The sequence below is a fragment of the Oncorhynchus keta genome, chromosome 12 (genome assembly GCF_023373465.1).
Source record: "Oncorhynchus keta strain PuntledgeMale-10-30-2019 chromosome 12, Oket_V2, whole genome shotgun sequence".
In the NCBI taxonomy this organism is placed as follows: domain Eukaryota; kingdom Metazoa; phylum Chordata; class Actinopteri; order Salmoniformes; family Salmonidae; genus Oncorhynchus; species Oncorhynchus keta.
Genome location: NC_068432.1, coordinates 11,597,716 through 11,610,405, shown reverse-complemented (window position 1 = coordinate 11,610,405; position 12,690 = coordinate 11,597,716). Strand labels below are relative to the sequence as shown.

The window sequence follows — 12,690 nt, the reverse complement described above, 5'->3', positions numbered from 1 at the left end:
TGTTCTGCGCATGCTCTGAGAACGCTCCATGGAATACCTTCGGGTCCGCAGCCTTACAGGTGTTGACCTGATTAATCTCTCTGGGATATGTGGGACGGTAGCGTCCCACCTCGCCAACAGCCAGTGAAAGTGCAGGGCACCAAATTCAAAACAACAAAAATCTCATGATTAAAATTCCTCAAGCAAACAAGTATTTCACACTTTTAAAGATACAATTCTCATTAATCCAGCCACAGTGTGTGATTTCGAAAAATGTTTTACAGCGAAAGCACCACAAACGATTATGTTAGGTCACCACCAACTCACAGAAAAACACAGCCATTTTTCCAGCCAAAGAGAGGAGTCACAAAAAGCACAAATAGAGATAAAATGAATCACTAACTTTTGATGATCTTCATCGGATGACACTCAGGACTTCATGTTACACAATACATGTATGTTTTGTTCGATAAAATGCATATTTATATAAAAGAAATCTAATTTTACATTGGCCCGTTACGTTCAGTAGTTCTAAAACATGCAGTGATTGTGCAGAGAGCCACATCAATTCACAGAAATACTAATCATGAATGTTGATAAATACAAGTGTTATACATGGAATTAGAGATATACTTCTCCTTAATGCAACCGCTGTGCCAGATTTAAAAAAAACTTTACGGAAAAAGCAAACCATGCAATAATGAGAGTACAGCGTTCAGACAACAAAGCAGCCAAAAATATCAATATCCGTCATATTGTGTAGTCAACATTAGTCAGAAATAGCATTATAAATATTCACTTACCTTTGATGATCTTCATCAGAATGCACTCCCACAAATCCCAGTTCCACGATAAATGTTTGATTTGTTCGATAATGTCTGTAGAAAAGCAATGGAACGAGAGCTAACTCTCTCGTGACCGTGCCTCAGAGCCTGTGGCACCCTGCCAGACACCTGGCTCAATCAGCTCTCATTCGCCCCCACTTCACAGTAGAAGCCTCAAACAAAGTTCTAAAGACTGTTGGCATCTAGTGGAAGCCGTAGGAAGTGCAATATGTCCCCATTTACACTGTATATTGGAATGGCAAAGAGTTGAAAAACTACAAACCTCAGATTTCCCACTTCCGGGTTGGATTTCTCTCAGGTTCCCGCCTGCCATATGAGTTCTGTTATACTCACAGACATCATTCAAACAGTTTTAGAAACTTCAGAGTGTTTTCTATCCAATACTACTAATTTTTTTATTTTTTATTTTACCTTTATTTAACCAGGCAAGTCAGTTAAGAACAAATTCTTATTTTCAATGACGGCCTAGGAACAGCGGTTTAACTGCCTGTTCAGGGGCAGAACGACAGATTTTATGCATATATTAAAATCTGGGACAGAGTAGCAGGCAGTTTACTCTGGGCACCTTATTCATCCAAGCTACTCAATCACCAAGAAGTTTTAAAGACCTTACTTATTCGGAGAGCAAGATCACCCAACTGTCACGCCTTGGTCTTAGTATTTTGTGTTTTCTTTCATTATTTGTTCAGGCCAGGGTGTGACATGGGTTTATTGTATTGTCGTATTGGGGTTTTTGTAGGCATTGGGATTGTGGTTGATTAGGGGTGTGTCTAGTATAGGCTTGGCTGCCTGAGGCGGTTCTCAATCAGAGTCAGGTGATTCTTGTTGTCTCTGATGGGGAACCGTATTTAGGTAGCCGGGGTTTCACTGTGTATTTCGTGGGTGATTGTTCCTGTCTCCGTGTTGTTGTTCACCAGACAGGCTGTATTAGGTTTTCACATTCCGTTTGTTGTTTTTGTATTTGTATAAGTTATTTCATGTATCGCGATTCATTTATTAAAGACATGAGTAACCACCACGCTGCATTTCGGTCCGACTCTCTTTCGACAAACGAAGAACGGCGTTACACCAACCCTCTGGGTCAGGAGAGTAGTGGGTTATGTAACGCTAGCCAGGGGTACCCTAGTATAAGGAGGTTCTTGGGAGCTGTGATCAAAAGAAAACTAAGTGCCTGAGTGATTCACATCAACCTGCAGTAGAATGGGATTGGTCTGATATTCCACCTGGCCAGAGCATCCATCGAGGGCTTGAATCTGCAGAGGGATGGGACATTTCACGTAGGGGATTTGTAATTCTCTGGCGAAGTCTTGATCAATTAAATGATCTGCGGCCCAGAGTCCCCGAAGGCTTGAATCTGGTGCTGACGGTTGTCCCAGTGGAGGGTTGCGGATAGTGACAGACGGTGACAGGGTAGCCGGGGGGTAACTGCACAGCTCGTCAGGATCTCCCCTTGTCCTGGTGAGCCCTGGCGTTTCCCGTCAGCTGTGGGCATGTAGCATGGAGATGACAGAGACCTCCGCAGTAGAGGCAGCAGCCTTTGTGCATGCCCGTGTCACGCTCCTGTGGTCTCAGACGTGTGCATCCCAGCTGCATGGGCTCCTCAATGCTGGGTTTGGGTGGCTTGGGGTGCTCAGGAAACCAGGATGGTGTCAAAAAAATTGCTGTCTCACACGTTCTCGGAGACAGTTGTCAATCCTGATTGCCAGCGTTATCAGGGACTCGAGGTCCTCTCCCAGTTCCCGAGAGGCCAGTTCATCCTTGATGAAGTTAGACAACCCCTGGTGGAAAGCGGTGATCAGTGCCTCTGTATTCCACTCACTCCCGGCCGTGAAGGTGCGGAAGTCAATGGCGAAGCCAGCCACTAGTCTGGCCCATTGGCGGATGTTGGCCACTTCCCCTTCCACCGACAGGGTGGTCAAAGTCTCGTTGCAGCTCGGTAGTGAAGGCTTATATGGAGCTGCAGGATGGTGGCTGCTGTTCCCACACCGCCGTTGCCCACACCAGGGCCTTGCCCGAGAGTAGAGAAATTATGTAGGCGAGCATGGCCCGATCGGTGTGGAATGAGGAGGACTGTAGCTCGAACACCAGACAGCACTGTGTGAGGAACTCCTTGCCTCCTCCCGGGTGGCCGTCTGATAAGGGGATTATATGCTTAAAGGTAATGATTAAAATATTCCACTCTGAAACCATATAATTGTATGAAATTTATTAGAATCATAAAACTATAATCTGATGATGGGTGTAGATTTAGTCAGAATTAGAACAAGGACCTTTTGCTCCTTGTTCGTATGTAAGCAGGCTGCAAGTGTGAAACAAATGATAAGAGGAGCTATCGACAGACAAGTTGTATTACTGTGTTCCTTATAGGACATTCTGTCTCCACCTGTGGAGTGGAGAAACTGTTAGGCTTGCAGAAGATTATGAAACATGTTGCAGATTAAAGAAACAATGTAACTGTGTAGTGGAAAAACACTGACTGTCTGAGCAAGGCATGGCTTAAGATTTGAACTTGTTTGTGTGTGTGTTATAAAGACTGTGTTTGCATTCTTGACTTTAGAGCGCTCTTGTGAATAAACTGTACTAACCGTTTGCATAAGCTGAGTCTTTGCCGAATTATTATTAAACCCAGGGTCTTACAAATCTTGGGGATTGGGCAAACTTTGATTGTTAGTTATTATCATTGTGATTGAAAATTCTCGTGACAGCTTGGTCCTCCGAAGCCGGATTCCTGTTTTCTGTTTAATGTATTCTGGGTGTTAGATGCTAAAATATCCAGAGGAGTTTATATCTGGTGACCTGTCTTTAGAATTTTGTGTGGAGAAAATTGTTTTAAAGGGAACCAAGTACTCGGTGCATATGGAAGATAGGAATCGGGTATAAATTCAAAAAGGAGGAGGGGGGTCCAGAATGATTCCAAGATATCTGTGGCCACTACCAATATAAACTAGCTAAATGTTGAGACCTTAAACGTAAAATTGGTTGAAAGGCGAAATATAATAATAGAATTATGAGAGAGGAGGCATAATTATATTAATATAGGTCGCCTGTATAAATACGCTTAGGAGGGGATGGTCAGATCTTTAGGAGGCGCCTATCTAGGTCTGATTATCCATTGAAGAAGGGAAGCCTAATATAGGGGTGAGGTACGAGATATTAACGTGTCAAAATCACAAGGAGCAACAAAAAAATAGGCTGTTAACTAGGACTTTACAAACCCTGGGATATAGCTTACAAGTTGTATACGTCTGAGACCTAATGTCGATCGAAAGAGAGCTCTATAGATAAAGTTTCAAGAAAGGAAAAAGCACACACATAGGAGGGACATACATACAGATCAATTGTGAGACACATAGATTGTGAGAAGAGATCAGAGTTTTAAAAGCACACACATAGAATAAGAAGATCATTATTTGCGTGTGAGATAGATATATTGATCAGTCAAAAGTCACAAGGAACAACAAGGAATAAGTAGAACTGTGAGATCTAAATAATATATCAGGATTCATACAAATAATGATTCTAAAATTCTAGGAAAGATTAACGGGAGGTATTTATCAACCAACATAGGTTAAGGATAATAACGGTAAAAAGCACACACACATAGAAGGTAAAAAGCAGATACACATAGATCGTGAGAAGAAGCAGAATAAGAAGGAAAGGTAATTGAATAACATGGGTGGTAAATCCTCAAAGGAGGTACAAGAATTAACCGGGGATGAGAGGTACATCTAATGCCCAAAATGGAGAAAGAAGTATGACTTTGAGAGACGTCTAGATGTAGAAAAATTTGAATTAATGATAAAGTAGATACATAGGACATGTGTAGATAGTCAAGGGAAACAGCGGGTCGAGGGTTAGATACCTGGCTGTCTGAAGCCCGGAAAAAAGAAGGTAAGAAGGCAAGTGTAGAGAAAGGGTGTATTGAGAATAACTGAATCACAGAAGAGACAGTTTACCTATCTGCATTAGATTTAGGTATGGCGATAGAGTTGTGTCCACCGAAATGTTTTTATTCTAAAGGGTTGACTGAAGTATGTTATACATTTGGCGATTTACATGTTACTTTTAAGTCTTGGACATTTCATAAGTGTGAAGCTGAAAGAGAAGAGAAAGCTGTAAAGTTTGGTTTTACTCTTACGATATAGGTAAGGCAGAACGTTGTTTGAGTAGCGGTTATATTTTCGCCTACTGGTAAGAATAGGTGAGTTAGTTGTGCTCGCTGGGCTATATTTAGCTGTAAGGGATTCAGGTCTGAATAGTTGAATCATAAAAGTTTTGTGATAGTTTCTGATTATGAGTTAATTTTATTTTACAGGGACAGTGCACATTAATCACAGTTGTGTGTGTCTAATGGCAGGGGATCCCTATCAAGCACTTTGAGAGCCTGTTTGAAGACAGACAATGGGTTTTAATGTTGTAAAGCAAGCTTGGGCCAAATTAGTCAAGTAATATGTAAATGAGGGGAATTTCATAGATTTGAAGTACAGTATTGTATCCAAGGGTAGCGAATGTTCAATTAAGTACATATAACCATTGAGGAAGTTTAAAACTAATGATTGGAGGGAGTACAATGCAATTATTGTTATTATTAGGTTTTTTGTTTGTAGTCAATGTTTGGGTTTCTGAATTGATGTAGTATAATGAAACGCTGACCAAGTGGTTGTGTTTTTTTTCTGGGAAAAGGAGTGCTTCATTGTCTCTCTTTGGAATGCTTTCTGGGGCTGTAATCTTGGAGGGAGCGAGTGAGATAGAGGTATATTTCTACCAAATTGAAGAAACCTGGAAATGTTTGTTGTTTTTACTAATTGTTTTTACTAACTAATTACTATTAGTTGATATTACATTTTTAAAAAAAATACTATGTTTGGATTGGTATGTTCTAATTCCTTTGGGTTTGAGGAGTTTTCCATTTCTCCTAGAACCACGATATCTTAAAGGGGTACACACACATGGAATTTTAGAAGTTTTATTTTCTGAGTTTTAATTAAACACGTGAATTCTTTTGATAAAGGAATGTTCTGGGAACCTGGGATACAACATGTAGAAAATGTTTGACAGTTTTTCTTTAATTTGTCTAATATAGTAAGAAACATTTCTTTGAAGGGGTGGTATGACTTTTGACCTCTATAATGGCTTTCCTTTGTGGTCTGATCAGCATCATTGGAGGGCCATTTGGATAATGAATTTAAGGTCATTTGTAATACTGATTTTAAAGTCATTTGTGTAATTGATAATTATGATAGAGTTTATAGTTCTTTAACATATTTGTGATTTGAACCAATGAGAAGAAAGAAAGGGAATAGCCTTTGACTAAGGGTAGACTTCCTTAAGTCTCTCTTCCTATGGGCATAAGGGTAAAATAATTATTCTTCGTGGAGGGTTTCAGAGTAGTGATTTGGATCTGATTATGTTATTTGAAACTTTGTTTTATCTTTTGACCAGTAGTAGTATTTTTTATACAATACTCTCATGGAGAATTATGGGTTAAAAATGGGGCGAAGTTGGGTTTATAAAAAACTATCATAAGGTTATTTTGAAACTCCCACTATTTTGGCTTAAGTAATGTTTAGTAATCTAGAAAATGTTTATTTTCCCTTAGGTAGTCAGCTGTTGTTGTATGCAGTGTAATACATTTAACACAACAAGGCTGTGCAAATGATATAATAGTATTATTATATTTTGTTGTTGAATAAGGTTACAAAGTTAGTAAGAATGCGTTTTAATAATGGTAGACATATGTTAAGTATTTAGGACATATTCTAAGCCAAGAAGACAGGGAAATATGACATCTGTGGTGATTCTGGATCATTGAGAGTATCGAGATAAACTTGATCAACTAGGTAATAATCTTAGAGATTACTACCATAGACATGTTGATTTTTCTAAAAATCCATCATTGCAGACAGGGAGACAGTGAGACATTTAGTCAATATTTGGAAACAGAACCCATATTTGATACTGACTGTTATAAGAAAGAGTCTAATCAAATTTTATTTGTCACATACACATGGTTAGCAATGTTAATGCGAGTGTAGCGAAATGCTTGTGCTTCTAGTTCCGACAATGCAGTAATAACCAACAAGTAATCTAACTAACAATTCCAAAACTACTGCCTTATACACACAAGTGCAGGGGGATAAAGAATATGTACATGAAGATATATGAATGAGTGATGGTACAGAGCGGCATAGGCAAGATACAGTAGATGGTATCGAGTAAAGTATATGAGATGAGTATGTAAACAAAGTGGCATAGTTAAAGTGGCTAGTGATACATGTATTACATAAAGATGCAGTAGATGATATAGAGTACAGTATATACGTATACATATGAGATGAATAATGTAGGGTATGTAAACATTATATTAGGTAGAATTGTTTAAAGTGGCAAGTGATATATTTTACATAATTTCCCATCAATTCCCATTATTAAAGTGGCTGGAGATGAGTCAGTGTGTTGGCAGCAGCCAATCAATGTTAGTGGTGGCTGTTTAACAGTCTGATGGCCTTGAGATAGAAGCTGTTTTTCAGTCTCTCGGTCCCAGCTTTGATGCACCTGTACTGACCTCGCCTTCTGGATGATAGCGGGGTGAACAGGCAGTGGCTCGGGTGGTTGTTGTCCTTGATGATCTTTATGGCCTTCCTGTAACATCGGGTGGTGTAGGTGTCCTGGAGGGCAGGTAGTTTGCCCCCGGTGATGCGTTGTGCAGACCTCACTACCCTCTGGAGAGCCTTACGGTTGTGGGCGGAGCAGTTGCTGTACCAGGCGGTGATACAGCCCGCCAGGATGCTCTCGATTGTGCATCTGTAGAAGTTTGTGAGTGCTTTTGGTGATAAGCCAAATTTCTTCAGCCTCCTGAGGTTGAAGAGGCGCTGCTGCGCTTTCTTCACGATGCTGTCTGTGTGGGTGGACCAATTCAGTTTGTCTGTGATGTGTATGCCGAGGAACTTAAAACTTGCTACCCTCTCCACTACTGTTCCATCGATGTGGATAGGGGGGTGTTCCTTCTGCTGTTTCCTGAAGTCCACAATCATCTCCTTAGTTTTGTTGACGTTGAGTGTGAGGTTATTTTCCTGACACCACACTCCGAGGGCCCTCACCTCCTCCCTGTAGGCCGTCTCGTCGTTGTTGGTAATCAAGCCTACCACTGTTGTGTCGTCCGCAAACTTGATGATTAAGTTGGAGGCGTGCGTGGCCACGCAGTCGTGGGTGAACAGGGAGTACAGGAGAGGCCTCAGAACGCACCCTTGTGGGGCCCCAGTGTTGAGGATCAGCGGGGTGGAGATGTTGTTGCCTACCCTCACCACCTGGGGGTGGCCCGTCAGGAAGTCCAGTACCCAGTTGCACAGGGCGGGGTCGAGACCCAGGGTCTCAAGCTTGATGACGAGCTTGGAGGGTACTATGGTGTTAAATGCCGAGCTGTAGTCGATGAACAGCATTCTCACATAGGTATTCCTCTTGTCCAGATGGGTTAGGGGAGTGTGCAGTGTGGTTGAGATTGCATCGTCTGTGGACCTATTTGGGCGGTAAGCAAATTGGAGTGGGTCTAGGGTGTCAGGTAGGGTGGAGGTGATATGGTCCTTGACTAGTCTCTCAAAGCACTTCATGATGACGGAAGGGAGTGCTACGGGGCGGTAGTCGTTTAGCTCAGTTACCTTAGCTTTCTTGGGAACAGGAACAATGGTGGCCCTCTTGAAGCATGTGGGAACAGCCGACTGGGATAGGGATTGATTGAATATATCCGTAAACACACCAGCCAGCTGGTCTGCGCATGCTCTGAGGGTGCGGCTGGGGATGCCGTCTGGGCCTGCAGCCTTGCGAGGGTTAACACGTTTAAATGTTTTACTCACCTCGGCTGCAGTGAAGGAGAGGCCGCATGTTTTGGTTGCAGGCCGTGTCAGTGGCACTGTATTGTCCTCAAAGCGGGCAAAAAAGTTATTTAGTCTGCCTGGGAGCAAGACATCCTGGTCCGTGACGGGGCTGGTTTTCTTTTTGTAATCCGTGATTGACTGTAGACCCTGCCACATACCTCTTGTGTCTGAGCTGTTGAATTGAGATTCTACTTTGTCTCTATACTGACGCTTAGCTTGTTTGATTGCCTTGCGGGGGGAATAGCTACACTGTTTGTATTCGGCCATGTTACCGGTCACCTTGCCCTGATTAAAAGCAGTGGTTCGCACTTTCAGTTTCACACAAATGCTGCCATCAATCCACGGTTTCTGGTTTGGGAATGTTTTAATCATTGCTATGGGAACGACATCTTCAACGCACGTTCTAATGAACTCGCACACCGAATCAGCGTATTCGTCAATGTTGTTGTCTGACACAATACGAAACATATCCCAGTCCACATGATGGAAGCGGTCTTGGAGTGTGGAATCAGATTGGTTGGACCAGCGTTGGACAGACCTCAGCGTGGGAGCTTCTTGTTTTAGTTTCTGTCTGTAGGCAGGGATCAACAAAATGGAGTCGTGGTCAGCTTTTCTGAAAGGAGGGCGGGGCAGGGCCTTATATGCATCGCGGAAGTTAGAATAGCAATGATCCAAGGTTTTGCCAGCCTTGGTTGCGCAATCGATATGCTGATACAATTTAGGGAGTCTTGTTTTCAGATTAGCCTTGTTAAAATCCCCAGCTACAATGAATGCAGCCTCAGGATGTAGGGATTTCAGTTTGCAAAGAGTCAAATAAAGTTTGTTCAGAGCCATCGATGTGTCTGCTTGGGGGGGAATATATACGGCTGTGATTATAATCGAAGAGAATTCCCTTGGTAGATAATGCGGTCCACATTTGATTGTGAGGAATTCTAAATCAGGTGAACAGAAGGACTTGAGTTCCTGTATGTTTTTGTGACTACACCACGTCTCGTTAGCCATAAGAGTGACAGTAGCATGAGGAGAGAAAATAGAAGGGACACAGAATGGGTAGATAACAATTACTGAGTGGAGACCAGCATAGTTAAATTATAAACAGGATTAGATGGCAGAGTGTAAGGCTCTCCCGAGAAATGGGGGACATAAATAATACCGTGACAGACAGAAAAGACAGAATAAGAATAAAAGGGGAAGAGAATTTGGTTCACTTAGCTTTAGGATATTCATTTGTGGAAAGACTTTCTGCTCCATTTGTTTTAAAAATATGACAAGTTAACAGAGCAGGCAGGTATTTTATTTTTTATTTTAAGTGTATGTTTAGTAAATTCGCTAGGAAGAGATATGATGATTTTGTTGAAAGTAGTTGTTACCCTAACTAAAAGAGAAAACTTAGTTGGTTTCAGGAACGAAGGTGTCAAAGGCAATTATAGTCAATGAACTAATCACTGATTATAATCTTGATGTGATTGGCCTGACTGAAACATGGCTTAAGCCTGATGAATTTACTGTTTTAAATGAGGCCTCACCTCCTGGCTACAGTAGTGACCATATCCCCCGTGCATCCCGCAAAGGCGGAGGTGTTGCTAACATTTACGATAGCAAATTTAAATTTACAAAAAAAAATGACGTTTTCGTCTTTTGAGCTTCTAGTCATGAAATCTATGCAGCCTACTCAATCACTTTTTATAGCTACTGTTTACAGGCCTCCTGGGCCATATACAGCGTTCCTCACTGAGTTCCCTGAATTCCTATCGGACCTTGTAGTCATAGCAGATGATATTCTAATCTTTGGTAACTTTAATATTCACATGGAAAAGTCCACAGACCCACTCCAAAAGGCTTTCGGAGCCATCATCGACTCCAACATGTCTCTGGACCCACTCACTGTCACAGTCATACGCTGGACCTAGTTTTGTCCCATGGAATAAATGTTGTGGATCTTAATGTTTTTCCTCATAATCCTGGACTATCAGACCACTATTTTATTACGTTTGCAATTGCAACAAATAATCTGCTCAGACCCCAACCAAGGAACATCAAAAGTCGTGCTATAAATTCACAGACAACACAAAGATTCCTTGATGTCCTTCCAGATTCCCTCTGTCTACCCAAGGACGCCAGAGGACAAAAATCAGTTAACCACCTAACTGAGGAACTCAATTTAACCTTGCGTAGTAATACCCTAGATGCAGTTGCACCCCTAAAAACTAAAAACATTTCTCATACGAAACTAGCTCCCTGGTACACAGAAAATACCCGAGCTCTGAAGCAAGCTTCCAGAAAATTGGAACGGAAATGGCGCCACACCAAACTGGAAGTCTTCCGACTAGCTTGGAAAGACAGTACCGAAGAGCCCTTACTGCTGCTCGATCATCCTATTTTTCTAACTTAATTGAGGAAAATAAGAACAATCCGAAATTCCTTTTTGATACTGTCGCAAAGCTAACTAAAAAGCAGCATTCCCCAAGAGAGGATGACTTTCACTTTAGCAGTGATAAATTCATGAACTTCTTTGAGGAAAATATTATGATTATTAGAAAGCAAATTACGGACTCCTCTTTAAATCTGCGTATTCCTTCAAAGCTCAGTTGTCCTGAGTCTGCACAACTCTACGAAGACCTAGGATCAAGAGAGACGCTCAAGTGTTTTAGTACTATATCTATTGACACAATGATGAAAATAATCATGGCCTCTAAACCTTCAAGCTGCATACTGGACCCTATTCCAACTAAACTACTCAAAGAGCTGCTTCCCGTGCTTGGCCCTCCTATGTTGAACATAATAAACGGCTCTCTATCCACCGGATGTGTACCAAACTCACTAAAAGTGGCAGTAATAAAGCCTCTCTTGAAAAAGCCAAACCTTGACCCAGAAAATATAAAAAAAATATCAGCCTATATCGAATCTTCCATTCCTCTCAAATATTTTAGAAAAGGCTGTTGCGCAGCAACTCACTGCCTTCCTGAAGACAAACAATGTATACGAAATGCTTCAGTCTGGCTTTAGACCCAATCATAGCACTGAGACGGCACTTGTGAAGGTGGTAAATTACATTTTAATGGCATCGGACCGAGGCTCTGCATCTGTCCTCGTGCTCCTAGACCTTAGTGCTGCTTTTGATACCATTGATCACCACATTCTTTTGGAGAGATTGGAAACCCAAATTGGTCTACACGGACAAGTTCTGGCCTGGTTTAGATCTTATCTGTCGGAAAGATATCAGTTTGTCTCTGTGAATGGTTTGTCCTCTGACAAATCAACTGTACATTTCGGTGTTCCTCAAGGTTCCGTTTTAGGACCACTATTGTTTTCACTATATATTTTACCTCTTGGGGATGTTATTCGAAAACATAATGTTAACTTTCACTGCTATGCGGATGACACACAGCTGTACATTTCAATGAAACATGGTGAAGCCCCAAAATTGCCCTTGCTAGAAGCATGTGTTTCAGACATAAGGAAGTGGATGGCTGCAAACTTTCTACTTTTAAACTCGGACAAAACAGAGATGCTTGTTCTAGGTCCCAAGAAACAAAGAGATCTTCTGTTGAATCTGACAATTAATCTTAATGGTTGTACAGTCGTCTCAAATAAAACTGTGAAGGACCTCGGCGTTACTCTGGACCCTGATCTCTCTTTTGAAGAACATATCAAGACCATTTCAAGCACAGCTTTTTCCCATCTACGTAACATTGCAAAAATCAGAAACGTTCTGTCCAAAAATGATGCAGAAAAATGTATCCATGCTTTTGTCACTTCTAGGTTAGACTACTGCAATGCTCTACTTTCCGGCTTCCCGGATAAAGTACTAAATAAACTTCAGTTGGTGCTAAATACGGCTGCTAGAATCCTGACTAGAACCCAAAAAATTCCTCTCTACACTCTCCTCTCCTGTCAAAGCAAGGGCTGATTTCAAGGTTTTACTGCAAACCTACAAAGCATTACATGGGTTTGCTCCTACCTATCTCTCTGATTTGGTCCTGCCGTACATACCT

At 41.6% G+C, this 12,690-nt stretch overlaps 1 long non-coding RNA gene across 1 annotated transcript in view; it reads left to right on the top strand.

Annotated features, from left to right (window-relative positions):
* LOC118391660 (uncharacterized) overlaps positions 1-12,690 on the top strand; it is a 39,572-nt gene that overhangs the window by 21,731 nt on the left and 5,151 nt on the right. The window lies entirely within an intron of this gene.